The 27,231-nt window shown below is 50.7% G+C and overlaps 1 protein-coding gene across 3 annotated transcripts in view; it reads left to right on the top strand.

Annotated features, from left to right (window-relative positions):
* Window positions 1–27,231, top strand: part of LOC116455708 (opioid-binding protein/cell adhesion molecule homolog) — a 294,183-nt gene that overhangs the window by 188,883 nt on the left and 78,069 nt on the right. The window lies entirely within an intron of this gene.

Raw genomic sequence — 27,231 nt, 5'->3', positions numbered from 1 at the left:
GAGCCCGTTAATCCGGGAGCCGTGGGACTTGGGGAAGGAGCGTGGGGATGGTGGGACATGAGCATGGAGCAAGAGAGCCCGAAGGAGTTTGTCTGCTTTCCCTGCACCGGTGAGCAGCGTGTGGCCCCCACCCGAGGCTGGCTGCTCCCTCGCTCAGACCTGGAGGAACAGGGCTGCAGCAGAGAGCAGCTGCTCTTCCCAAAGCCAGGCTCGGGCATGGCACAAGCAGAGCCGGCGCGGGGCTGAGCTGGTGCCGCTTTGAGCAGAGGGTGCTGTGCTCACCTGCGTGGTCGGGCAGGTTTTCCATGCCTGAGGTGGGCTTTGTAGGGGGAAGTGTTTGGTGGTTGTGGGAATCAGGCTCTGGATGGAGGCTCGGTGGGTTCCGTGCTGCTGAGGGAGGCGGTGGTTGCCTGTCTGCCCTCTTCCCGTCACGGCCACTGCCAGACTTTGGGATGCTGCCTGTGCCGGGCACGTCCCTGTTCCTCAGTCCCTGCCAGAGACCTGCTGGGACACGCTTGTCATCGCCCCGTGTACCTGGGGGCTGTGGCACAGCTGGAGAGCAGAGGGCTCTGTCTCCTTGTGCTCTTCCTAATTGAACTGCAATGATGATTAACCTGAGCTGTGTGAGCAAGGCAGTTTAAAGAAGGACAATCCCCCAGAGAGATGCCTTTGGCCCTGGTGCTCTTTTCCTCGCTGTTGGAATTTGTCTCCGTGGTGAAGTGTGGGCTTTGGGGCTCTCGGAGGCGATGCTGGTGGCGGTCAGGGCAGGCTGGGCGCCTGTGCCTGCTCCCCGGGGAGCCCCTGCAAGTCCAGCCGAGCCTGCTGCCAGCAGAGGGCTGACTTGGATCTCCTTTTTTATTTTTTTTTTCTTCTTTTTTTTTTAATTTTTTTTTTTATTTCTATGCTTCTGCCCTCTTTTCTGTGCTGTTTGCAGGAGGGGATGTTTGTGAAGCAGCCCTGGAGTGGTGGGAGATTTTAGCCTTCCCATAAGAAACTCTGCATCCCCCAAGTACTGACACTTAGAGGAAGCCCCTGCCCCAAAAGCACCTGGTTTTACCCAAGTCCCCCCTTGGCATCTGCTCCTGCCCGGGCTCTCCAGTGCATCTTTTCCATGCTTTTACCCCTTCCCTTCTCCTCAAGTCCAGCTTTCCCCTGCTGCAGGCAGTTTTCTGCCTCCAACTCCCGCTTGCTCCCAGTCTGCTCCACCTTTTTTGCATTCCTGTTTCCCAGTGGTCCTTCTCTTCCCTCCTCTCCCTGTTTCCCTGCTGCTGCCCCTCTGCAGCCTTGGGGTGGCAAGCAGTTTTCCATCTTCCCTTGGGATCTGGAGGTGGGCAGGGAATTGCACACAGCAAGCCAAAGAGGTGGCATCAGTGATGGGCTGAAGGCAAGATGACAAAGGTGGAGCATCTTGAGGATGGGGCTGATGTTTATTTGCAGGCTGTGCTTTCCTACGCAGAGACAGGCAGGAAAAGTGCCCTGGGAAGACCTTCCCAGTGAGTGGTGTTATCGCTCAATGGTGTTTTCTTCTGTCACCCACAAGAGGAGGAGGTGGTGGGGTCCTCTGCTGTCCTCCTCACAAATGGCACTTTTCTTGGGGCTCAAACCAAGGAGCTGGGCTTGGAAAAACTGAGAGCAGTAATTCCAGTGTGTAACTCTTGCAGAATTAGCCCCAGTCCTGCTTGTCTGGATGGCCAGGTCCTCTCCCGCATCCTGGTCTTGACATGGGCTGAGCCCGCACTTCTCCCTGGCTCTGGCAGGTTTGGTGGAAGCTCTTTGCTTTCCAAGATCAGCTCTTTAACCACCCCTTGCATTGCAGAGAGGAGCTGGGAGAGAGAGCAGACCCGTGTGAGAGTGGTGGAGGAAACCTGGAGGCTTTTCAGTCTGTTTGTGGGTTTCCTGTATTGGATTTTGGGTGCTTCCATTTCCAGCTCTCCACCCTTTTTCCGAGGGAGGCTCAGCGTAATCCTTGCAGAAACTCAGGCTCCATCTACAGGCAACTTGCAGGTCATCTTAGATCAGCAACAAATAATTTCTGTTTCAAGCAGAGATTGTTGGTAATTCACTCCTTTTTATTGTAAGAGCAAACAATTCCCATAATACTTGGGCACCTTTTTTCTCCAGGGAACTGAAGGCAATATGGAAATTCTCTGTGTAGTGTTAAAAATAAAACCAAACTGCCTCTTCCCTGACTCAGGAACATAACACTCAGGTGTTGAGTAGCACCAGTAACTCATGTTACTCACCAGTTTGGGACACAAAATGGAACAAGGAGCACACTGGTAACCCACAGGGAGGTTGGAGATGGTCACTTTTTCATGTCCCAGCTGGGATTTGATGTGGAAACAAGGATTAAGCTCCTGCTTTTGGGAAGAGTGCCATTCGGTCTCGGCTGCTCGCTGGATGCATGCCCTGGGGTTGCTGTGGGGGCATCACTGGCAGGCCATGGTTGGCCATCCTGATGGGTTGATCCTGCCTGGAAACTTTGGTTGGGCTTTATGCCAGCAGCATCACAGGGGTGGAAGCATCTCCATTGCTGGTGCATGAGCCAGAGGGGAAACTGTGGCAAATATTCCCACGGTGTTAAAATGGGGATGGAAACGGGATCGTCCCACTGTGCCGCTGGCAAACCGACCTTTACAGCAGCCATCAGTACAGTTCATAAAGACATAAACCACCAGCTGCTCAGAACTTCAAGGCTTTATAGTTTTATCTGTATTTAAGAAATATTGTCGGGTTTTTTAAGGGAGAGAGTGCGTTTTAAAGGTTGGAGGGATTAGCTGGGAGATGGGGTGTGCTGAGTTTTCTCCATGGCTGTCACCGCAGGGACACCAGGACTTGAGGAAGTCCCTCTGTTGCTCTCGGCCTCAGTTTCCCCATCTGTAAAATGACCCAACAGCAGTGGTTTGTCAGCGATGATTAGAGGAATGGGTGCTCATAGGTGATGCTGAGGCAGGTATAACTAGGCTTTTTTCCAAACTAAATAATACAGAGCTGCTTTATCTCTGTGTATAAGGGCAAATTTTCAAGTCAAATCCCCTGGGCTTGTCTGCTTCTGGTGAACCCATGGCCTCTCCCACTGCCTGTGCATGAAGGAGACCAAGAAGTCAGGATAGCTTTGCTCATTCGCATCCAAGACTCCATGCCTGGCTCTATTCTGTCAATTAGCGAGTGTGAGAACAATTCCAATTAAAAATAAAAAGCCCGAATAAAACATCATGAGATGCTGTTCTTCCATTTATTTTTGCAATTATAGTTTTAATTATTTCTGACAATGCTGCTTTGATTCTTCTTTTTTTTCTTTTGGTGTAATAACCTACCGCAGTCTATTTTCCAGCACACGATGAGACCTCAGTAAAATACAACCAGCAGGAGCAGGCAGTAGGACCACAGTTTCCAGGCATAGGTCTGGAAAGTCAGGAAATCACATTTTTTGGCCTTTTTTTTCAGTCAAACCGCTGATATTCCATGTACCTACCTGCTAATGGGGGTTGTGACACTCACCTGCCGCCCTGCAACAGCAGTCACGGACCCGGCAGAGAAAAGAAGCGTTATTGCAGCCACGTCTCTGCTGTTAAATCCTTGCTGGGGAGCAGGAAGAGAGTCACCGCTCTTTGTGTGCCAATGCTAAAAGCGTGGGGATTAGCGCAGAGCAGATTAGCGAGGACTTGCTCCATTGCTGCCCCTTCCTTCCCGCCCTCTCCTCCCCAAAAAGTTTTCTGGAGCAGCTAAATATATACCTGCCGTTTCCAAGGTAGAGCTCGCTGCGTGGCGGAGTTGTAATTGGCGACTCAGGGAAATTACAGCCACGGATTCTGGCATTTGGATCCTCCTGGCTGGCATAATAATTTCTCCCTCGGTAGCTGGTATTTAACTTGTCTTATCTGCTCCTGATAGTTGTAATTACAGTGCCCGCTAATTTCTCTGTAATATTGCAGCCGCTGGAAGGGTGGTTGGAGAAAGGTCAAGGGGCTGAAGGAGGGCTCCTTCCTCCCCAGCCCGCTGCACCAATGATGCTGCCAAAATGCAGATGCTGAGCCCGTGGAGCTGGTACCTCATGTCCCTGGCTGTGCCCCTTCCCACCTTGGTGGGGCTGGAGCAACCTCACATCCCGCCCCCCCATGCTGTTGTCCTTGTTGGCATCAGGGAAGGACGTGCTGGAGGGAGGTTTAAGTCCTGGTGTCCTTTGCTGTGGCGTGAGTGTTGGTCTGCAGCTCATGTCAGGGCTGGCTGGTTTGCGTGAGGTCACTGCTCGGGTTGTGCGGTGACAGGCTGGCTGTCCCTGATGTTGGTTGCTCCTGGGTTGGTTGTTCGTCAGGCTGGTTGTCCCTGAGGCTGGTGTTCCTTGTGGTTTGTTGTCCTTAATGTTGGTTGTCCCTGATGTTGGTTGTTCCTGGTTTTGTTGACCCTGCAGTTGGTTGTCCCTGAGGTTGGTGTTGCTTGTTGTTCATTGTCCCTGCAGCTGGTTGTCCCCGAGGTTGGTTGTTCCTGGGTTGATTGTCCCTGATGTTGGTTGTCCCTGAGGCTGGTGTTCCCTGTGATTCATTGTCCCTGATGTTGGTTGTCCCCAAGGCTGGTTGTTCCTGGATCTGGTTGTCCTCAACGCTGGTTGTCCCTGTTCCACTGTCCTGCTGTGCAAGGGGAAGATTCGAGTCTGGCTTTGAGGAGACTCAGGGCTGGCTTTGGGGAGTTCACCTTCAGCCAGCAAGGCTCTGGCTGCTGCCTGTGCCAACCCCTCTCCTGCTGAGCCAGCACCAGGCAGGTTTTATGTGGGTGTTGGGCTGGACTTGATGTCAGGGAGCTGGGGAGTCCTGCTGACACGGGTTGGAACCACAACACCGGGGCTTTGCTTCAGAAAATGCTGGTTTTGAGAGCACAGTGAGCTGGTGGGGCTCTGCAGAGGGAGGAGGAGACCCTCACTGTCACCTCTCCCAGGGCCAGAATTCAAGCCCTGGGAAGGTCCACTTGTCTAGCAAAAAACCCACCCCCCCAGGAAGATTTTAAGCTCCACTAGGCAGAAATAGTTCCAAGTGGTGATATTTACCTCCTGGGGATGAGACTGAACTGCTGGTAATCCTTGCGCTATAGGGCACAGAGATCTTTTTGCAAGGATAATAAACTCCCTGGTAATAGCTGTCCTTCCCCTGGATCACGCACACTCCTCCAGGAGCTCAGCGCTTTGTTTCTGGAACAGGATTAGGTGTTAACGCTGCAAAACGAAACGGGGGCACAGTGGCTGTCTTTCACATTCCCGCTTTCCAAAGAGTTTCTCTGTTCCCTTGACTGCTCGCACAGTTTGCCTCCTCCTTGCATTCCTCAGCCCTGAACCATGGATGCTTTTTACAACAGCTGGACATATTGTTTTAAGTGATAATCTTTAGATACTGCAGCCTAGCAGACAGTTCATAAGAAATATCTGATTCGGTGACTATCACTTCTTCCTCTGTCCTTGTGAGCAGCCTTTGAGGGTTAGGATGTGCTGCTTTTTCTTCCTTTTTTTTTTTAATGAGAAAAATAATTTCCCCACAGCCCCTGTCAACAGTTTTTAGCCTGTAATGGGTTGTTTACTGCAGGTTGGATTTGATAGGTAGGTCTTGTCTTTCCTGACAGAACCCTTCAAGGTCGGCTCTTCAATGCAAAACACTCACATTTTATATTTCTGTTTTCCTATGAATATTTCCCAAGATTTGCTTAAAATGAGTTGTTTCCATGACTATGCTCACTTGACGGACTTGTTCCTTGGGATACAAATGGGTCTCCAAGTCTGTTTCTCTGTGGAGGGGGAGGATAATGAGAACAACATCTGTTGTGGTGTAAGCTGTAAATTTAAGATATTTTTTCTCATCCTGTAAAAGATCAGCAAATTGTGCTGATGCTGATGAGTTACTTTGTGCCATCTCCAGTGCTGGTGGGTTCAGAGTGGGGACATGTCACTTAAGGACATGTCACACATCTTGCTTTTGCTTCTCTTGGTGTGCCAAGGCTTGTGTGTGGTGTCGCCTCCAGGCTGGAGCTGGAGAGGAGTGGGAGTCCAGGAGGGAGAAAGTGGAAGAAAAGAAAGAAGATTTAGGAGGGGGGAAAGAAAAATGTCAGGTGGAAGAAGGGAGTGGGGAAAGGGAAAACCAGGGCGTTGGAAAGGGAGCACCAAAGAAAAATCCACAGCTGGTAACTCCCAGTGTGTGAAGTTCAGCGTTGTGGGATGAGCTCTGAAATTAGGGCCCGGCAGCCAGCACAGAAATGTGGGGGGGTTTGGCTTCAGCCAGCTGGTACCCGAGTTTCAATGGGATAGTGCATCCCCTCACCTCCTGTTTTTTTCTGTTTTCCCTGTGTGTGTGCATGTCTGTATATATATATATATATATATATTTATATAAAAATCTAACAAATTTCTAACCCATATAAATCCAATTACCCATGTTTTGCCTGCAGGGAGCGAGGGAGATTAATGTTTGGTATTTTGGCAGGAATGTAAAAAGAAATAGGTGGTAATAACAATGAAGGCTCATAAAAAGGAACCGATAGTCCTGTCTGCGCCCGGAACCCGGCCGTAATTCTCCTGGGGATTTGTCGGCAGAGTGCCTTGCTCCCGTGGAGGGGCAGGAAAGAGCCAGGAGTGCTTCCTGGGCACTTGAGCATCCATCCTGCCAGTGAAGGTTCCATTAATGTGATAATAATAGAGGCTGATAAAGAGAAATGGTTTATACTCCCAGGGCACCTTCCTGTGACAGATCCTGCTCTGTGTCAGGGCTCGTAGGAGCCACGGGAGCGCGCTGCTCTAATCCCTGTTTCACTGAGAGGCGAGTCCCGGGGAAGAAGGATGAACATGGAAGGAAAGGAGGGAGCTGAGCTCTTCTCCACCGTGGTGGTGCTGGTCCCTGCAGATCTGGCTTGGAGTGACATGGCCTGGAGAGTGGAATGGAGTTTCAGGCAGAAGTTGGGAGAGCCCAAGTTGTGCTCTCATCAGTTTTTCTCCACTCTGAGCCCTTTCCTGCAGTCTCTTCCCTTCCCTAGCATGACCCCAGGCACCTGAGGTGCCTTTTCCTGCAGCTCTCACTCAGGGGACAGTAGCTTTGTTGGATGATCAGGAGTCACTGCAAGGCTGTTCCCATCTCATCATGTCACTGCTTGGCCTCGTCCCCTCATGCCCGTGGCCTGTCCCGTGTGGTGCCTGCTGTCAAGAGGCTGCTGTGGCAGAGTGCCACCGAGTCACGGCTTTCTCTGCACGCTGCTCGTTGCATGTGTGCCCTGGGGTTGCTGTGCAGCCGTTGCTGGCAGGTCATGGTTGGCTCTCCCGATGGCTTGATCCTTGGTTGGGTTTTATCCCAGCCTCATCACAGTGGTGGAAGCATCTCCACTGATGGGCTGCAGGCACTTGAGCTGGAGGTGCCTACCAGGCACCTCCACTCCCTCAGCTTCAACACTTGGGGGCCAGTCACTCATCATCCTCCCCTGACAGCCTGGGTGCCCGGGTGAGCTTCCCTCTGCTCTTGCTGTCCCCTGTGTTGCAGGTGGCACCTGCGCTGCTCCCGAGCTGTCACCTGTGGTTGTGTATTAATCATGGTGCAGATATTGTGTCCCTGCAGCGGGTTCTGCCTTCTCTGAAGGCTTTGCATCAGGCTCCTTGCTCTCCGTTTATTACCACCGCCGATTTTACAACCCACTTTATCAGATGACTTTTTTTTCCCTTTCTTAAAGAGCATAACCCATGAGCAACTCATCATTTCCGAGAGAGGAAGAGTGCCGTTAGCGGGAGAGCAGGGCTCCATGCTCGTACCTGAAATGAGGAGCCTGCTTTACCGTGGTGTTGCATTTAATTCAATCAAGGCAGTTAAAGCCAAGATTTAAAGTCCTTTGTGTGATCACAGGAGTTGCTGTGATGCGGCAGCAGGTAGAAGGAAAGATTGAGCCCATTTCCGAGGAGACTCAGGGTAACTGTTGGAAGCAGCCAGGCCTGGGGCTGACTGCGGCAGCGGCCACGGTGGGAAGCTGTTAGCATTCACAGCGCGTCCCATCTCTGTCTCCGTCACCCTCCCTGCTCCTGCTCCTTATCCCCATATATTCCTTTAAGTAGAATTGATTAGTTTGCCTTTTTTTTTTTTAATTGGGGGGAGGGCTGGTTTTAATTAATATTCTTAACTGTATGATAATTGCGCTGACTGGTCCCATCGCTGTCTGAGTCACCCTCTCCTCCCTTGTTCTTGCGGGAAGGCTCTTTGGACTTAATTAAAGTTAGGGATCCAGGGCTAGTGGGAACAGCGGGAGTCTTGCAGGGTTTTTGATGAAATGATTGCTGTGGGGGAAGTGGCTATTTCCTACCCAGAGCCGTGGATTGTGATGCTCAGACAGTGTTACGACTGTCTGGTTTGACCACCTGCTTTACACAGGCTGCTGCATCTCCTCCTGCATTTCACACCCTGCACCCTCAAACCCCTCCTGGACACCCCAGCCCTCACTTTGGGGTGAGAGGAGCCCAATTTCATGGTGTTTCCTCTGCTTAGAGACATCCTCTCCTTCAGGGAGCGTGTCTTGGAGCAACAACAGCTGAGATCCCCATGCCCATCACTGCTGGGGTCTTGCAGGTGGTGGTGGGGAATTTTGGAGGGATAACGGAAAAGCTGCGTGGACTCAGCAGCTCTTTTCCATCTCTGGTTTCAGCGCAGGTGCTTGCAGGCAGCACTGCCACCAGAGCTCAAATGCAGCCAAAGCGAGAGCTTAACAAGCTCCGAGAGCTGTCCAGAAAGTTATCCTGACACCAAGTGACAGACTCTCAATTGATATCCTCTGGAGACTTTAAACTCACTTCTGCGAGGTTTCCAAAGCTGGTTTTGTCTCATACCTGAAGAATCCTTTATCTGCCACGATGCCTCCCCTGCCTCGTCTCATTGCTCTTGACGTTTCTTTGTTGCCTGCTGCAGCCCGGGTAAACTCCACTGCAAAACTATTTAAGAGGGGTTTCTCTCATCCTTTGCTCTGCTCTCTTGTTGGAGTTCTGGTATAAATCGCCTGGGCTGATGCTGTTCTTGCTTGGCTCTGCAGGGAAGTGGCTGGAGCGATGTCAGGACTGCTGCAGCTCATCCCAGAGGGCAGGGAATGCTCCAGACCCCTGGGGAAGGGCAAATATAGTGGTTGGTGTGGAAAAGGGAGAGAAAGTATTGTAGGAGATCACTCACTTTCCACCCTGGCAAAGCTGAGGGGCAAACAAGCAAAATCATTTATGATCAGCTAGAAAGGACAAGAAGCTGTGCCACAGCCAGCAGAGATTTGTCAAGGAGAAATTGTGTCAGACGAATCGAATCTCGTCTGTACCACGGACTAAGGAGCCTGGTGGGCAGAGGGGAAGCAGGAGGTGCCTCAGATGGTGACCCAGGCAAGGCTGGAGTGGGTTGGAAACCTGAGGTCAGAATCACTGGGTAGGATGGCTGTAGGGAAGCAGGCTGGGATCTGTAAGGTGCTCCCCTGCTTCTGAGACCCAGCCCAGTCTAAAATCCTTTCCCAGCTGGCAGGAAAAGCCACCTTTGCAGTACTTTCAGGCTGCAGCTGGCTGGTAATGTCCTGCTGGATGGAACAGAGGGCTTGGGAACTGTCTTTATGTCCTGAATCTCCTTGTGCAGGAGTGTGCCTGTTCTTAGCATCATTGTGCTGCAGGACTGGCATTTGGGGATGCCACCAAGGACTCTGGATGTTTCTGAAGTGGACACGCACAATCACTGGTGTTTTGTCCATCCTTTGGTACCCCGAGTGGGACGGTCCATGATGGGGTGTATTGATTTTCCTTCCATGCAATGGGGTTTTCCAGCCCACTGCAGGATGGCTGCTGGTCTCATCCTGCTGCCTCCTGCTGCCTTTTCCTGTGGTTTTCCCAAGCAGCAGCACTTTTCCTCCTCTCCTGGCTGTGGGTGTGGTGCTCCAGCACCCATCACAGAGCCAGCCAGCCCTGGACCCCTTCCCCAATCACATCAGACCCATTGTGTACAAGACAAGCTTTTATGAGGCAGTTGGGGCCTGCCCAGACTCTATAACTGAGGTTGGACACTCTCAGGGGTGCAGTTGAGACATTTTCCTTGATTTTGCTTTTATTGCCCGGTAAATCAGCAGCAGGGCCAGCCCATCTGTGGGAAACAGCTCCCTGCACTGAAAGGTGTTCTCCCTGCTCCATCTCGCTCCTAGCCCACCTCTCCAAGCAGGGAGCCTTCCTTCAACCCCTGACCATTTTTGGGTGGCCAAAACCAGGTGGTCCTGGCCACAGGCTCCCTCTGGGAAGAAGCCCTGACATCTGCTCAGCCTCACTCTCCCATGCTTTGTCCTGCGATTGCTGAGCTTGCAGCTGTTTTCAAGACTGATGCTGCACTTAGCAGGGTGCTGCCAAACCGATGGAGTCCAGCAGGTTATTTCCCTTCAGAAGCCATTTATCTTCTCCCTTTCAGATTCCAGGCTTCTGTCTCTCATCTCTGGTGTTATCTCTCACATGGGAAGGAGCTCAGTCTTCCCAATCCTCCCAAATCTCTGGTGCTGGGCATGGGGTCAGACCCCATCCTGGGGAGGAGAGGCAGCTCTGGAGGCAGGTACCACGGGCGAGGGCGTGCAGGGCTCTGTTGATTCCTTTCCCATTATTGTTTAGGGAAGTTTGCTCCAAACTTCAGCTTCTTGTGCATGTCTTCTCCAACTGGATGACGCTGCCCTGTGGGCTGGTGGGATTCCAGAAGGTGCCAGGCTGGCGTTTGAAAGTTTTATTCCAGCAGGGAATTGACAACTTGTCTTTCTTTTTGGGGGGGTTGCATGGGTTGAGAGGAAAGCTGAGATGCAAAATGTCAGATGGGAGGTTTAGGAGTGCCTTGGGCTCTGCCACCACCTCTTGCTTGACCTCACCTCACCTGATGCGCCGAATTTCCTGACTTTTTGTTGCTTTGAGGGACTCTGAACCTTGCATGCTGCCAAACACTTTGGAAACTCCCATCCAGAAGTTTCCTATAGGAACAACACTCTTTCTCATTAAACACTAACTTAATAGAACAGGAGAATACTGTGTGATGGATATTAAAGTTTAACAACTGTGTATATCTATTACCTTGCTGCTAAATCTTTACATGCCTTAAATAATCAATTGATATTTAATTAGCATACAGTACTATTACTGCCTTCCTAAATCTATAATGATAAACCAAGTTACAAGTTATTGGACGTTAATTACTATCTGATGATTAGAAACAGCAAGACATTTACCAGCCTCATCCCGGATATAATCCAGCGTGTCCATGCACACTGCTGAGCAGAGCCACGCTCCCTGTCTCTTAATAATCAATGGCTGTTCAACATGCAATATTTGTCTAATTAGCACTAAATTAAATCCTCATTGACAACACTTCAGGGTAAGAGATCTGCATCAAATATGATGGATTAGACACGGAAGGGCTGTTATTGTAAGCAGGAGATGTGCGTGTCACTTGCTTTGCTTGTCATGGCTGGCACATGGCTCCCTGTGACTGTCAGCCCGCTCCTGGGGGGACGGTGATGGAGCGGTGCCTGGATGTTGGATTGACAGTCCTGGAGACCCTGGGTCTCTCTGTTATCGAGCTGTAGACATGAGCAGCTCTTCCCAGCACCCTCCTCTGCTGCCAATCCCCTCTCACCCATGGATGTCCAAGTGCCTCCACCGGCAGGGTGGGTTTGGGTGGGAGCAGGGCTTTCTGTGCCAGGGCTTTCTCTGCTGGCAGAGGGCACATCAGCTACCATGGGCAGATGTTTCTTCTGAATTTTGTGCTTCCAGCAAACTTTTTTGGGAGCCTATGTAGCCTCTGTTTGGGCAATGAGGGTCAGGGAGATGAGAGAATGGTTTGGGTTGGAAGAGACCTTAAAGCTCATCTCATGTCCCATGGGCAGGGACACCTTCCACTGTCCCAGGCTGCTCCAGCCTGGCCTTGGACACTTCTGGGGATGGGACATCCCCAACACAAGATGTTTGAGCCATGAGCTCACATCATCAGGGACACTGGGGGAATTCAGAGGGGTGTGGGGGTGAGAGCAGTCCCGTACTCTGGCGTTGCAGGGAGGAGCTCCCTCGGGAGCTGCCGTCTCGCACGCGGCAGCCCCGCGCCGCAGTTTGTCAGCATCCATGGAAGCTGTTTTGCAAGAGCAGCGGGAAGGATTGCACAGCCGCCGGCTCCTTGCGAGACTCAGCCTGTCCTTCACACTCAGCGTGGATGTAATTAACTGTGCTGATGGGATGTTATGCCAACAGCAAAGCAGAAAACACCAGAAATGAGTCAGGAGCGATAGCGGGGCTGTTCAGCGTGGAGAGGCGGAAAGTGGCAGCCAGGCGTGCGGCTCGGCTCGTGTCCTGCCACACGGCAGGAGCTGGAGCATCAACCTGCAGCCTCCCTGCCTCCGACCGAGGACAGGGCCTGGCTCTGGAGAGGAGCAGTGGAGCACCGAGAGCCTCCATCAGCATCTGCCATGGCTTTGCTGTGCCGTTCAGGGGAGACACGCAGTCCCTGGGAGATGCTCCTGTCCCTGAGTATGTGATGGATGTGTAACTTCAGCTCTCAGTTCCCTCCTTTCAATCCTTTGCAAGGAATCACTCTCCTTGCTATGTCAGGGATGTTTCTCAGCACTGGTTTTCCTGTCTCTTCAGGGTTTTACAGATGGTGAAACCTCCTGAATGAAGCCTGAGCAGCTCCTTGGCTCCTCAGAGATCTCTCTCTGTCCCTCAAAAGTGCAGAACCCCACTGGCTGGGAGGTCTCCTGCACTCGGCAGGAGCTGGGATGAGAAAGAGGAAAAATTAAAAAAAAAAAAGACTTCCAATTAGCAATTGAAATTGTTCTTAAAAGAATTTGCCTATTCTGCAAGGAATGTTTAGTAATTGATAGTAATTTCTAGCAATTAAATACAAATTAATTCGTGCTACCGAGAAGCAGTTTATTTATGGCTCTGTATTTATGGGCACTCCCTCTCCTTAAAACTATCATCGTTGCTTTTGATAAGTAATTAGAGTTTACTGAATAATTTCCCAATGTAGGTATGAATTTTAAATAATTTTTAATGCCATGCAAGTGTTCCATTGTATTGCTGAGTGAGGGATCATCATTATTTATATCATAGTAGGGCCTGGAGGCTGGGACAGGCACTGTGCAAGTGTATAGCACAGAGATAGTCCCTGCCCAGAACAGCTTGCAGGGAATTTTATGTAAGCAGCAGGATCGTGAATATGCTTCTCCAAGAAATAAAAGTTATTTGGAGTCGTTTGCACCTGTGTACAGCACCAGCATGCAAACCTGTTTGTCCTTCCTCTTGATTAGAGGGAAATAGTAATTCCTGATTACTGATAGTAATGGTTAATCACTCAGAAGAGGAGGGACAAAGACCATGAGGGGGTGAACAAAAGCCATGTATTTTTATGATTAGTTAACTATGTTTTTGGGTTATTTGAGCAACCTGGGATGGTGGAAGGCGTCCCTGCCCATCGCAGGGCTTGGAACAAGATGAGCTTTAAGGTCTCTTCCCAACCCAAACCATTCTGGGATTTTATGTTTTGAAGTGCCTTTTATTTGCTTTGTGGCTTTTCTAAGATGATCTTAGATCATGGCTGCAAACTTTTAACCGTGTTCCTATAGCTCCACGCACACAGTTCAGCTCTTAACAAGGTGAGATCTTCGTGCAATCCCATTTCCAGGACTGGCAGATTTGAGCGGAGAGGGAAAAGCAACAAGTGGGTGGGAGGTGACAGTGTGACACCAGACATGGCGAGAGCTCTGGCCAGGGGAGTTGGTTTCAGGAACGCTGTGTCCCCCAAGCACCTTCCATCAGGTGTGTGACTCCCCTCAAAGCATCCACTGGATGCTCGGCGGGGCAGGACTCCTGTCAGGGATGGTGTGGGAGGGAGAGATGTCTGCTGGTGCCTGATTTACAGATGGGGAAGTCATCTTACAAATGCTGGAAGCAGGAGTTGGCCAGGCTGGAGGGAAGTGCTAATTAAAGCACATGGTGACAGCATCCATGCGAGGAGGATCCTGGAGAGAGGGAGAAAGCCAAGCCCGGAGAGCAGACACCGCGTTCAGAAGGGAGCCTGGGAGCTGGCAGCAGCATCTGGGCTTGCAGTGCCAGGCAGGAGTACACTCCAAAGCACAGACTTTGTGCCCTAAATATCTTTTAGGGGTCCTGAGGTGAGTGTTGCTTTTATGGAGGGTTAAACTCAAGCCTGGGAACCTTGCAGAATTAAATATCCCACAGTGTTAATGTGTGGGGACAGCTGTGGGATTTACCACATGCACTTGTGTTATAGCTGACTGTTTGGAACTTTGGGCTGTTTGGAACTTTGAGGCTTCTTGGGTCTTTTGGAGCATCACGGAGGTGCCCAACCCCATTGCTGCTCCTGTCCCCTTTGTCACCTGCGGGTAGCAGGGTCGGCCCCCACCTCTGATTCAAAGTCTGTGCTGATCCTGCCTGTGGCAGCACAGCCTGTTCTGGCTCATTTCTGCCTTCATTACTGAGCTTGATTAAACGATACTTGTACAGCCAAGGGTTGGGAAAACACACAAAGGGACTTTTCTACTCATCTGAGGCACTTGGATACCGTGGAGACAGATGCTGAAGGGAAAGGGAGACGTGGTTTGACATTGCGGTGGCGGTAATGAGGTGTAACCCATTAGGGCAGTGTCCTTCTGGGATCCAGGTGCCTCCAAGGGAGGGAAAGGGTTCAGACAGAGCCGCAGGACATGGGAAAGGCTCCCTCTGAAGAAGGAAAGAGTGAACTGGGAGTTGTCCTGTCTGAGGGACTGGGTGCCCTGGCTTTTGTAGAGCGTGGGGACGGGAGAATATGGTGGTGAGACTGTTTTGGCCTCAGGTTCTCACGTCTGTATCTTGTTTTATAGAGTCGGTGTGTGCAGACAGAGATATTATTGAGCTGCATTTAACCAGCACCTCCTGGGTTGTGCAGCTGCTGAAGCATCACGGGACATGAGCGGAGAATGGCGTGATGCTAAGAAAGGAGATGACTCCTGTCACCTCTCCGTGAGCCCTAAAGCAGGATGTGGTCTCCCAGATCAGTTCAAGCTTGTCTTTGGTGGCGGGGAAAGGCTGTAGCAGAAGGTGGCAACTCTTATTACAGGGCAGCAATAGGTGAGTTTGGCCAGCCCTGAGGATGCCAGGTCTGGGACAGTCCAATAGGGTCCACCCTGAGTGCTGGTGTGAGGCAGATGGCTCAGCAAAGACAGGCCCAGGAGTGACTTCTGAGGATGAGGAACAACTTCAAACCAGCAGGCTCATGGCCTTGAACTCTCCTGCTCTGGCCAGTCTTCCCTTAGATTTCTCAGCCCAATTATTTTTGTGCCGTTCTTCCCATGCTGGAGGAGCGCAGAGCTTTCCTCCCTGCCCATCCGCAAACCTCGTCGCGTGCTTCATTTAAACATTTTCCTTTTACCCATTCCCTGCTGCTGTGAGGGTCTGGGGCACGATGGTGGCTTTCATCCCTCCTTCCCTGTGATGATTCAGAGCTGGTGGCTTTTGGCCTCTGCACTACGGGTCTCTGGTTTGTTAGACGCTGTTGTGAGCTGGTTTCTGGTGCTCTGGTACGCAAAGGAGAGATGCTGGGGACTCTTCTGAGTTAATGAACTGCCAGAGTGCGAGCGGTGACACTCAGTGACACACCGGCTCCCTTTGGGAGGTGTGTGCCACCCCCTGCTCTCACCCTGTGATCTGAATGTGCTGGCACCGGGCTGGTGTCTGGACTCAGAGATCTTAGGAGATGGTCAAGGCTTTTAACTGTGGGCTCTGATGGCCCCGCTCTCCCTTCCAGCAGCTCCAAGAGCTGGTGTGATTAACTGCACATCCCCAAAGCCACTGCCTCTGTGAAGCTTCAGGACCCTGCCAGTGCTTCTGACTGCTCCAGTGCCCTGTGAGTCTCCAGACAGGGGTCAGCGAGGCAGCTGCTGTCAGAGGAGCTCAAAGGCTCCAGGTTGGAGAGGCAGGAGCACTTCCCCACCCTTGGATTGAGGACTGAAGCACCCGCAGACTCGGAGGGGTGTAAGCAGGGCTTGGGCTCTCAGCAGCCACGTGGTCACGGAATGTTTGTGCTCAGCTCAGCAGAGCAGGGCTATGGTAGGTGCCAAAATCACCATGTGATGAGAGAAATGACGGCGATGGCTTTGCTGAGGACAGTGGCCTTGCGGGAGGTGGGTGCAGGGAAGGAGCTGAGCCATCCTAATCCCTTCTGGAATGATCACAGTTAAACTCCCGCAGCAGGATTGCTCACCAGTGATTCATCAGCCTGAGCATTAGGGCGGTTCTCCCTTGCTGTCTGCAGAAATAACACTTGGGAACAGGGGAGGGGGATGTGTCATCCCCAGGGAGATTTGGGTGGCTCTGAAGTGTCACCACATGGATAACCGACCAAAGCTGGGTGGTTGAGAGGAGGAGATTTGCAGGCTGGAGGCAAGGGTGCTGCTGGCACGGTGGCTCTTTGGGGTCTCACTGACGCTGTGTGCACAAGGGATGCCCCAGCCGTGGGTGGACACTCAGGTTTGGGGTGCAGAGGTGCCTGTCTGTGGCCGAAATGAGATTTTGCATTTTAGAGCAGAGAGTTTGAACCTTCTCCTGTTGCTCGACCACAAGCAGCACCTGAACCACACAAAACCCAGGCAGAGTGAGTTGGGCAGGTCAAAGCCTCCCTGCCTTTATTGCCTCTTCCTGGCAGCAGCCCGACCCTCTGCCAAATAAAAATTCCACGCACGGAGCCGGTTAAAAACATCAATTAGCTCTAAAACAATTATTATTTTTTTTGAAATGCCATTTTATATATGCAATAACACAACACAATAATCCTGGGTTATTTAACAGAGCATTTACCATGAAAACAGTCATTACTCTTTAAACGCTGCTGACTGTACAAGGCTCTTAACATTAAACGGCAAGTGAGGCAGAAGTCTTGCCATCAAAAATGCCACATTCTCCTGAATGCATTAAAAACGCTGGTACTGGGAAGCTCACTGCCTCGCTGAGTGCCTTTTCCCATGCTGGGAAAGCTCTTGAGACATCGGGGACAGCCCATGGAACATGGGAGCATCATCCAAATTTTGGTTGGTTTAGGTGTAGGTGTTTGTTGGAGGGGATTAGATGGGTTCAGCCCAACTTCACTGTAGCCCCATGCCTTCCCTGTGCCCCCATCCCTCTCTTTTTCAGCCTGAGTTGTGCCAGAGCAGGTTCAGGTTGGACATCAGAAGGATTTTTTTCACAGAAAGGGTTGTTAGACATTGGAAGGGGCTGCTCAGGGAGGTGTTGGGGTCCCCATCCCTGGAGGTGTTCAGGGGAGGGCCGGACGTGGCACTCAGTGCTCTGGGCTGGGTGACAAGGTGGGGATTGGTCACAGGTTGGACTCGATCTGAGAGGTCCTTTCCAGCCGAAATGGTTCAGTGGTCCTGCACCATCCTGATCTCCAGGGGTAGCAGCCGGATTTGTTATCCAGCCTAAACCCAGTGGATTTAGCAGGTTTAATAGGCTCGATAGGGCCTATCATAATGCACTGATAAAGATGTTTTTGGCTGCTAAGTCAATAATGAATTTAGTAGTAGCTTCTGCATTTTCCCCCTTTTGTGGTTCAAGGGAATTGTGTGAATGTATATTATTTGCTTATTTATTAGACCTCTTCTAGCTACCTGGCACGAGCCCGAGGGAGCAGATGGAAATACCATTCTCAGGCTACCAAAAGCCTTTGGTTTAAGCAAAATAGTTGTGTTTAAAGATTAATTTAAGATGCTTTAAAAATTGAGCAGGCCATTCATTTTTAATATTGATTGATATTATTATAAAAGATTCAGCTGCAACTCTTCTCACCAGGACCTCTCTTGGCGTGCAGACAGCGCGTTTGTCTGCGAGGGACGTGGCTTAGTTATTTTTAATCTTTGATACTTGTTCTTGTGAAATTTATGGGAAGCATCGTCTCGTGTCTGGCACATCAGAGCATCCCAGGCAGGAGCTGGGAGGGCCTGGGGAGGAGGTGAAGTTGGATGAATGGCTGGTGGGGGTTGGAGCCCATGTCTCTGCTGGATGAAGGGAAGAGCTTGGTACATCTTATTCCAGCAGCATCGTAGGACTGGGAGCAAATCATCTTCCATTAAACTGGAAGGAGCCGTGGTACAGTAAATGCTGGGAACCTGAATAGGCAGAAAATAAAATCTGCCCAAACAGCCAGGACATTTGGTTGTGCTTCTTGCAAACCTCCCACAGTTGTTTTTATTATTAAACATTTTTTAAAGTGGAAGTGGAAATGAAACCCTGGCAGAGCGCCCAAGTGTGGGCACCTCCTTTGCATTGGCATCCTTTGATAGTGTTTTGTTGGCAAACTGGGGACACGAGGCAGGCACCCCAGCCCTGGAGGAGCTGAGTTTGATGCTGAGGAATAATTCTCCAAATTGCATTTATTTCACAGGCGTGAAAGGTCACAAAGTGAAGGGAAACGAACAGTATTCAATTAGACAATTCGATCAAAATAAATCTGTCAAGGTGGCATTCCTGCTGAGGAATCAATTGATTTGGAAAATGAAGGCAGCAGCTGCTGCTGCTGCCACTATTGTTGTTATTATTATTATTATTATTATTATTATTATTATTATTTTAAATTAGCTCCAGTACCTGCCACGAGTACCTGAGCTGGAGTGGCTCACATCATCTATCACTCTTATTAGATATTAATACATCCTCCTCTGCCTCGCATTTAGTGCCCTGTTATTGGTCAAGTGGCCCCCGAGTGCCTCCTGGGAGGCTGATGGGAATGATTAGTAGTGAGAAGGGATGGCCAGGATTTTTTTTTTTTTTAATTTCTTTTTTTTTTTTCTGCCAGAAAAGGTTCAGGGAATGAAAAACCTGGTGAGATGAAGAACGAGCAAGGACGCGCACGGCCGGTGTGCTTGGTCACAACGGTTCTTGGTGGCTCTAAATCAGCCTCAGGAATATCCCTGCGTGTTCCTTTCTGTTACAGCAGAGAAGCACCCAAATAATGGAATTTATGGCTGGTGATTGGGAGGGAAGAGGTTTGTCTCCCCATGTTGGTGCTGCTCTGGGTGTGCTGGCTCTGACTGGCTTTGTGGCACTGGAGTTGTCCCCAAGCCTTGATGGTCAAAGGAGTTTGCCAAGAGATGCTACAGGAGTGTGGGGTAGAGGGACATGATCCATCAAGCTGGAAGCTGAAGAGAGGCTGAAGTGGGCAAAAGCTAGGATGAGATGTTCCCTTAGGGAATAAATTATTTTGCAGAGGAAGAAATCTTCCCATTGGAGAGAACTTGAAACCTCCACAGTCCTCTCCATCATCTGAGCTATTTAGAACTTGACTTGATAGAGCACTGGAGAATTACAGCAAAGCAACAGGCCTGCCCCAGCTGGATGAGAGCCTGGAGAACTCTGACAGATCCTTTCCAGCTTTGGCGCTTCCCTTTCTGCTGCCGTCAGCCCTTGGCGACTGATCTGGCGTCACCTCCCGGGGATGTCCCATCTTTGAATGTGCGACACAGGGAAATGAGATGTGCAGGTTCCCAGGGCTGGCAGGTAGAGGAAGTGTCTCGGAGTGTCTGGGCTGCCTGTGATGGAAAAGGTGATGAGAGAATTTTCCTTCATCTTTTACCAACTGGGATGTTTTCCTTTGTATCAGGCAGACTTTAAAAATCCACAGAAAAGATAGAAAAGCCACCAAGCTCCTTTAAAGACAGATTTTATCACAGCAATGGATTGCTCTGCTTGCCAGCTGCCTTCAGCTTGGTGCAGATCATCAAAGAGCCTCTTCCCATGCCTTGGGCAGCTCTGCCTGAATACAGCTTGTGGCCAGGAGGCTTTGCCCCAGGTGGGTCACCTGAAGTGGCACCAGATCCTCCTCTCTCTGTCTCAGAAGGTGGATGAAGTGTTGGCAGTAGGTAGAAGGGAGAAACAAGGTCCTCCTGGACTTCTGCTAGGTACCAGCACTTGGGTTTGGTGCTGACACCATGCCCCAGATGGATTTTGTGGGTGTGACTCCATCCCTCTCCCTTAAATAACAGAACCATTTCTGTTGGAAAAGCCCTCTAAAATCATCAAGTCCAACCATTCCCCAGCACTGCCAAACCCACCACTAACCCATGTCCCCAGGGGCCACATCTGCACATCTTTTAAATCCCACCACTGCCCTGGGCAGCCTGTGCCAGTGCTTGAAAACCCTTCCTGTGAAGATTCCATATCCAACCTGTCATTCTTAATGTCCAACCTACGCCTCCCCTGCTGCAATGTGAGGCTGTTTCCTCTTGTTCTGGTCCTGCCTGGCCATGAGACCCCTGTTCTGTGCACTGGAATGGCTGTAGCTGTGCCCACCTTGAGACTCTGGGGCAGGGGACTTGCATTCGGAGCCAGGCTGAGGATGGACTTGCCTTTGCACACCTGGCACACCATGATCCAGCCAGGATCACGCGGGGGCAGCGTGGCAGGAGAGGAACCCTGGCTATCACCTCCTCCTCCCATTGCTTGAATTTTTATTGACTGGTGATGACAAACTGGTTTGTGGACAGATCTTTTATACCCGCTAGGACTCGGCAGTTATTTTTGAGATGATGCTTTGCCTCAGAATCTTCCTTCCTTCATCCTTCATAAATCTTGAGCGAGGCTGCTGCATTCAGACCAAGCTTAATATTCTTCTTGCAGATCTCTGCACCAAAATGGCTGTATCCAAGCAGGGAGGGGTTGGCGGATTCCCCTCCACTCCTTTGCTCTGCTCTAAGGCCGCCTCAGTGTTAGGGTCTGTGAAAGGGTGTGGGGTTCTTGGAGGGGGCAGGACGGTGCTGCCTTGGGGGTGTTTGTGTGAGGATCCAGGGTGTGGAGATGAAGCTCTTCTCTTCCCATCAGGGCGTGGGCTGTGAGGAACAGACTGGAGTATGGAAGTGATGGTGGTACGTAGGGAAGAGCACTGAGGGGAATACTGGGAATAAAAGAATAAGGAAGGGATTGAGAGAGAGACTTATTTTGCAGCTGTGTTGCTGTTGTTGGCTTTTTTTGAGTGAGAAACAGAGGAGAAGGAGTTCAGCCCTCTCATTTCACCTCTCATTCACCAGTGCCTTCGGTTGTAGAGGACAGATCCCATTTGCTTGGCCTTTTTCCTCTCCTCATTAACCCCCATGACCTTGGGGCTGTGGCAAGAGCAAAGCGTTTATCCCAACAAAAGGATTATCAAAATGAATAACCAGAGTCTTCAGAAAGGTCATGTCCCTCGGAAGCCCAGGCTGAGGCAAAACCTCTGTGCTCAGCTGAGTTTGGACTGGCTTTTCTTCCCAGTGTGTCGGGTGATAAACCCCACTTGTGTCCCCTCACCCATGAGCATCGTCCTTCTCACAGCAGAGCTGGAGAATATTTTCCTGGGAGCTTCAGGAGTGGGGAGCGGAGCAATGCACTGTCCCCCAGGGATGTCTGAAAAGCCCTGTGGGACCGGGGTGTTGAGTTGCTGCCCTTCCCAGACCATTCCAAGGATCTCCCGGTGGGATGTGACCAGCAAAATGAGGCCCAGGCTCCCCGCTAGCAGGTCACTGGGGGACTCCTCCTTTAGACAGGCTCCATGAGAGGAAATGGACCCTGAGGAGTTCCAAATCAGGGCAGAAGATGCTGATTATGGAGAAAGTGTTGGATATAGAGGAATTAAGGACACACTCAGATATGAAAACAAAGGTGCAGGTGTCTCGGGAAGTGGTTCCTACAAATCCACCTGCGTGTAGGTGTGTGCATGCATAGGTGGTTCCCAGATAAGCCCTAAAAGTTGTTACTCCTGATCTTGGAGTTAAAAATAGTAGCATTCCCTCTAATTTTCACATCCTTTGGGATTTCCCTGTGTACTGCACTGCTCTGGTTTAGTTCGGGCCAAGCTCAAGGGATGAGGTTTGCCCTCAGCTTATCAGGCAGCACCTTCTCTAGCAGGTGGTCTTTCTTTCCGTGTTTCCTACAGCAAACTTGTCTCTGACCGTCTCCTACTTTCAGTCTCTCTGCAAAAAGTTAAATGCATGTTTGGTGATGCAAATGAATGCGGCTGCTTCCAGGGAACCCTTGGGAAGCTGTCAGGAGCAGGCAGGCGTTGCGCACCCAAGTCTGGAAACCCACGAGCTGAGCTGCTGGGAGTGCAATACCTGTGTGCAGGAAGAACAGAGCTGCCTCGCTGCGGGAGGTTCTCACATCCAGGGTGAGATCCTGCCTGGGATCTGAGCTGGCTCGGCTGCTCCGCACTTCCCTTCTGCTCCTCTTGGTTCATGCAGCTGGGGAATAAAAAGCACCTGCCTTTGCTGCCGCTGCCTGAGTGAAGTGTTATCAGGTTTTATTCTCCTGCCTGTCTCCCTTTTTCACACCTGTGTATCACAAAAACGTCTCCTATCATCACATGCCCCGCGAAACTCTCCCGGAGCGTTTATCTATTCGAGAGCAATAGCGGAGGATGTGATTTTGAGGCTGGCGTCCTCCCTCTGCCTTTCATCCCTTCTCTTTGACATGATAGAGCATCTCCGAAGTTGTAAAGAGCATCTCTCTTTGTGTGGGTGCACCTGCTCCGCGCGCGCCGTGGGCGGGGGTGCTGTTAGCAGGGGGAAATCGGTGAATAATTTACCATGCAACCAAAAGGACCCATAGAGCTTTAAATTATTAACACCAAGTTCAGTTCAGAGGAGAGATGTTGGAGCTGTTTGCTTTGGTTGTGGGCTCTGCCTCCGACTTGGGGTGGCGGGAGCGGCTCTGGAACGATTCTGATGCTGCGGTCATGTTCGGGCTGGAAGAGCATGAGCCAAGGAAATAAATAATTTAGAAGATCAGATAAGTGTAAGAACAATCACAACAGCTTTAATTATGTAAACTGGTGATGCTCTTCCCTGGGAAAGAGCTAAAAAAAAGCGACCTTTTGTTGCACTGCCAGAGAAATGGCATTTTCTTTCATTGCCTCCCTTAATTCTTTAGGAGGCAGAGGAGCAGGTGACTTCTCTCTCCTTCCAGGAAGCTGGTGTGGGGCAGCTCCTTCCCACCCCAATCCAGGGATCCAGCACTGCAGTCAGAGATGTTCCCACACGTTTAGCCTGCTGATTCTTTACCTGCATCTTTGCACTGCTGTGTGATTCATCTTGAATCAGGTACCACAAGCCCAGCCAGCAGCTGCACCTGGAGCCCAGGCTGGGATGCTCACCCAAACCACCAAAATTCCAGCTGGTTTTGGCAGGTGAAGGTGCTGCCCAGCAGGTCGGATGCTGTTCCTCATCCAGGAAGCGTTTGGTGGGATAAGAGTTGTGTGAACCAGTGCTGAACCCGAATCAAGAGCTGCCATTGAAGGAGCTTTGCCTGCTTCTCTCTTTTTTTTCAAGCACGCCAAGAGCTGGGAGTTAATTCTGGAATCATCACTTGCACAAGGATGTTTCTGGCAGGCTCAGGGTTGCTAAGTGTAGTTAAGTGCCTTGAGCATCCCCAACTATTTGGCTCCTTGGGTTTTTTTTCTCCACGAAAAGAAACTTTCGGAAGAGAGAAGCGAGTGCAATCAGCCGTGCTAAATAATCCCATAGGGTGCTGCAGGAGGTGCCATCAGCACTGATGTGTGGGCTGCCTGGGCTGGCTCCTTCCCCAGTTTCACCCTCTCCATCTCTCATCTCCTCTGGATCCTTTTGCTGGTGTCTGTAGAGTAGGGAAGTGCTTGGAGCTGGGTGTTGGTAGACCCTCAGGAAGGCAGCAAGGAAGGTGCACTTGGTGCCTCTGAGAAGCTTCTGGACTCAGAGTCCTCTTGCTCCTGATCACACCAGTGCACGGATGGGCTGAACTGGGATGTGCCAGGAGGGAGAGCTCCAGATGTCCGTGGCACCAAACAAACTTAAACCCACGTGTGCTCTGTAATTCCCATGTGCTTTGGGACACCGGCTGTGCATTAAGGCAGCAGTGGGGTGGGCTGTGCCCTGTTCCTTCTCTGGAATGAGGTGGTTGGTACCATTGAGGGCTCTGGAGGAGAGAGCTCATTTCTGGAGTGGTGTGATTTGCCTCTGGTGTTTTCAGGCAGGATTTTTGTAACTGTTTAAACCTGGTAAATTGCTAATTACTTAACAGCATGTTTCTGAGAGGAGCATAAAGAGAAAGATCCAAAGCTTCTAAGTGGTTTTTAACAAATACAAATTTCATTTTCTATTAGCGTCTTGGAATTGGTTTCTGAGGTGGTTAATGCTGCTCTTTGTAGTTGTTTTGGGTCCTGTTACTGTGAGTGTAGGAGCTGGCCCTGTAATGTAGGTTGAACCCTGAACCTGATTCAGTTTGGTGGCTGCTCTCACTCTCTTGGCTCCTGGTGTGGGTCAGGGGGCCCCAGTTAGACATGAGCTGGGCTGAAAAGCCTTGCTGGGAAGGATCATCCCTGTTCTAAAGCTGCACTCATTTTCCACTAATTCAGCTCAGCAAATTCTCTCTTTCTCCTCTCTTTTTTCATCCTCTAGTCCCATTTCCAAGGGTGCAAGAGGGAGCAAATGACCCAAAGCCTCTTCTCCTTCCCTGCCTCTCATGCTGCAAAAATTAATAACAAGATTCAGCTCCCGAGCCCGTGCTTGCAGAAGCTTATTTATACCTGTGCTTAGTGTTGATTCAGCTGCCTCACATGCATCACTCAAATTCACAAGAGCCCTCATAGAAAGGAGAGGTGAAAATTGCACTATCCCGCTTCTGCCTCCCTTTCTTTTCTGTTTTCTCTCTCCTGCACGCTCGCAGCGCTTGCCTCCAAAGTTTTAAGCACCAAGAAAAAGAAGTTACCACCGAATGTGTTTCAGAGCCCCTGTGTGAGCTCCTGGCCTCTCTCCCGCTTAGGCCTGGCTTTGCAAAGCAAGGAGCTGCACTTAGCAGACCCCTTCCCCCGGAGAGCCCGCTGCCTACATCAGAGGAGAAAAGGCCCAACAGGTGCCTCCTCGGCCGTTCCAAATCTCCCACCGTCGGCACATTTGTGTTGGATATTGATTTCTGTTTAATAGAATAAGCCAGGAGAAATCACACTCTTTGTTGGTGTTCAAAGGATAAACCATAAAAGCCATTAAGAAGAACTGTAAGCGGCGGGATGATTAATGAGACTTTAGGTGCATTCCACTGACTGCTCCCAGATAATGTCTTTGAAAGATCCCGTTGCTTCTGGCTGCAGTTCAGAGCTATTTATTTGCAAGGTGAAGCTCTGAGGAGCGGCGCTTCCAGCCCTGCCTGATACTGTTACGGAGACAAACTGGATGCCCCTGATTTCCCATCTCCAGAGGGATCTTTTTGCATTGTGGTTTTGCTCATCAGCCTTGTTGAGATACTGGGGACGACAAGTGAAAGATGCGGTGTCTGTCCTCAAATCGCTGCTCTGTGCCTGTGGTGAGAGGCTGCCTTAGGGAGAGAGAGCCATGGGATAAAGACTGTAGGATTGTAGCCCTTTTTGGGACGTACTGATCCTGTTTGGGTTGTTTTTCCTGGTGCTTTCTTGCCTTCCTGTGGATCTATGTCTCTGTCCGGGGGAGCTCTCTGGCAGTTGGGCTGTCTGTGGTCCTGGCAGTGCTTGTACCCCATAAATACCCCTTTGGTTTCAGTCTGGGCACAGCTCACAGCTGTGTGCTGCTGCCTCCAGGGCTAAAACCTCCCCAAAACCTCTCTGCTGGGTCTCTGTGTGGGTCAGCATCTCACTGCGAGCCCCAAAGCCATGTGGATCAGCATCCCACTGCCACCCCAAATCTGTGCGGGCCAGCATCCCACTGTGAGCCCCAGCAGACCTGGGAATGAATATTTCTTTCAGTCCCTTTCATGACATCTCCGTGGACTTTTGCTTCCTGGGGTTCCTAAACTGGGTTTTTCAGGACTGCCATTTTTCAGCAGGTGGGCTCTCCAGGACAAGCTGGGGAATGGTTTCTCTTCCTGGATAAAACCAGAGGGACAAAGGGAGTCTCAGACACAAGGACTAATCAATTCTTTTTGCTTTCTTTTTCCTGCTGCACAACCTGCAGACTTCAGGGGGTGATGTGCAGGGTATGAGGTGGCTGGAGGTGCAGAGTTGCTCTCCAGACAGAGGCTGTGCAGCCCCACATCCCAACTTCCCACCTGCTCTGCCGGGTTTCTCTTTTTCCTGGGGCAGTGGAAGTTACTGGTGTCACAGCCAGTGCTGCTTGTTTCTAAACCAAGCCCATCTGCAGTGAAATAACAAACAGAACTAAAGGAAACAGAGAAGCTGAGTTTAAAAAAAACCTTCCGCACTTGAAATAGTCTTTTTTTTTAATCCCTGGGAAAAAAAATAACAAACCTGTGGCAGGGCAGGATACAGGAGGCAGGAATTTTCTGTCAAGGGAGCTGGAGCTGCCAGAGTTCGTCATCAAGAATAATAACAACCAAATTATGATTGGCAAACTGTCGTTGAGGGGGTAATGAGGATATAATCCAGTGCAGCAGAGGAGCAGGGAGGGGGAGCAGGCAGTACCCCATCTTTGATGAACAGCAGCGCTGCTGGTAGGAGGGGAAGGATCCAATTCTGCTCTTCCCTTCCTCGGTGGCCATGCTGCGGCGACAGCCAGAGACAGAACCCACCTTCCTTGCAGTGGATTGGTTTCTCCCGTTAAACTTGAAGATAAAAGTCGGCTGCTAAATTGCTGTCACTGTTTTAATTCTCCCTGTCTCGCCACCTCCCCTCTTCCCCCGCTACCTCCTCCTCCTGCTTTTCTCCTTTATTTTTGTCTCCTTCTTTCTCCTTTCTGTGCCTCTCCTCCATCTTTGTTTTGCTCTGTCAATCTCTTCCTTTATTCTAAAGCTCCTTTCCCTTCCTCCGCTCTCCCATCTCCTTTATTCCCTTTAAATTCATTGCTGCTTCTCTCTCCCAAGCCCTCCTCCTCTCTCAGCATCCTCTCCATCGCCGCCGGGCTTTGCAGCCTCTCCTGGGTGCCCTCTGCTCCTCCAGCTCTTCCCACAACTGATTTATTGGCTCACTTGGAGAAAATCGGGGCTGGTATTTTCTCTTCCAAGATGCTGCCAGCAGCCGGGAAGGCACTAAAAGGGCACTGGGTTTGTTTTCAGGATCACAGTCAAGTGATGTGGTTTGGGCTGGGTGAGCTCCCCTTTGGGCCGTGTGTTTGGAGAGGCTTGAGGGTCTTTTGGCTTTCAGCATCCTCTGCCTTTCATACCTGCCCTCCAGACGTGAGCTGTCGAGCAAGGTGCTCCACAGGCTTTGCTTCTTGCATACACTCAGCACTTAATCAGCAAAAGTTTGTAGTAAAAACAGTGAGTGGAGGGATGTGGGG

The sequence above is a fragment of the Corvus moneduloides genome, chromosome 25, assembly GCF_009650955.1.
Source record: "Corvus moneduloides isolate bCorMon1 chromosome 25, bCorMon1.pri, whole genome shotgun sequence".
NCBI classification, from domain to species: Eukaryota; Metazoa; Chordata; class Aves; order Passeriformes; family Corvidae; genus Corvus; species Corvus moneduloides.
Note: the sequence above shows the minus strand (reverse complement) of the source record. Positions and strands in the feature narration are given on the sequence as shown.